The 1,461-nt window shown below is 36.4% G+C and overlaps 1 protein-coding gene across 1 annotated transcript in view; it reads right to left on the bottom strand.

Moving 5' to 3' along the window:
* Positions 1–1,461, bottom strand: part of LOC105824644 (disintegrin and metalloproteinase domain-containing protein 18-like) — a gene marked incomplete at its 3' end in the record, with an annotated part of 65,683 nt that overhangs the window by 63,191 nt on the left and 1,031 nt on the right. The window lies entirely within an intron of this gene.

Raw genomic sequence — 1,461 nt, forward strand, 5'->3', positions numbered from 1 at the left:
TCAATCTATTACAGTCGATGTTTATTGCAACCACTGGATGAAAGGATAAGGATACTTGTGATTAAACAGCTGATATTGGTGAATAGAGACAGGCCAATCCTCTTGCAAGACCACATATCACAAAAAAACAGCACTGCTCAAACTACAGAAGCTGGACTTGGCAACTCTCTGTCATCCACCATATTCACCAGACCTTGCACCAACTGACTTCCACTTCTTCCAAGCTTTGGATTACTTCTTGCAAGGAAAAATATTCAATTCTCAACAAGCTGTAGAAAACACTTTTTGCAATTTCATCTCCACTCGCTTGCCAGGCTTCTTTGCTGTTGGCATAAACAAGCTACCATTAACATGGCAAACCTGTGTTGATAGCTTAGGCACATACTCTGATTAATTGTAGTGCTTGTGGTTTGAGATATAATAAACTATACATTTGATTCAAAATTAGACATTTCATATTTAATGACCTAAATATCTATACAATGGGATACTATACATCCATAAAAAAGAAAAAAATTCTGTTATTTGCAACAACATGGATGCAACTTGAGGACATTATGCTAGGTAAAATATGTCAGGCACAGAAGGACAGATCTGGCATGATTTTACTTACAAGTGGAATCGAAAAAAGTCCATCTCATAGAAACAGACAGTAGAATCATGGTCACCAGAGGCTGTGGGGTTGAGTGATGATCAAAGGATAAAAAACATCAGTTAGAATGGAGGAATAAGTTTTAGTAATTTGTTGCACTACATGGTGATCACAGTAATAATGTACATTTCAAAATTGCTAAAATAGATGTTTATGGTATTCATCACAAAAAAAGTGATACATTGGTGAGGTGACAGGTATGTTGATTGGGTTCAATGAATTTCTCTATTATGTATATATAGATCAAAACATCATCTTTACCCCACAAGCATACATAATTATATCTCAATTAAAAATAAGTTTAGGACTCCTCCAAGATGGCGAATGAGAAAAGCTGCCAGCCAGAGTGTCTGCAAAAAATACAGATTTTAGAAGAAAATGAAAAAAAAATAAATAAATAAATAATCAGAAAAACATAGATCAGATGAGGGTTGGAAGGAAGGGTGCCTGAAACTATAGGAGACTCCACGGGAAGATGTTGTGGAGCAGAACTGGAAGGAAAAAGGCGTTGGCAGGGTCTAAGCCTGAGAGGCTTGGAGAGCAGTGACAAGGGCAGGAAAGGAACAACTGATCCAGATGGGAATGAACCAGTGAAAGAACTCTGGAAGCATGAAGAATCAAATGTAAAGCACACCCACAAAGAGGAACACCAGCTCTCTAGCAATGGACATCAATCAAACTCAAAACACTAAAATGACAGAAGAAGAATTTCAAACATGGATTGTAAGAAAACTCATATGTAAGAAAAAATGGATAACCAACACAAAGAAACTACAAAAAAAAAAAAATCCAGGACTTGGAAGAAAAAT

The sequence above is a fragment of the Propithecus coquereli genome, unplaced genomic scaffold (genome assembly GCF_000956105.1).
Source record: "Propithecus coquereli isolate 6110/MARCELLA unplaced genomic scaffold, Pcoq_1.0 Scaffold752, whole genome shotgun sequence".
NCBI lineage: Eukaryota > Metazoa > Chordata > Mammalia > Primates > Indriidae > Propithecus > Propithecus coquereli.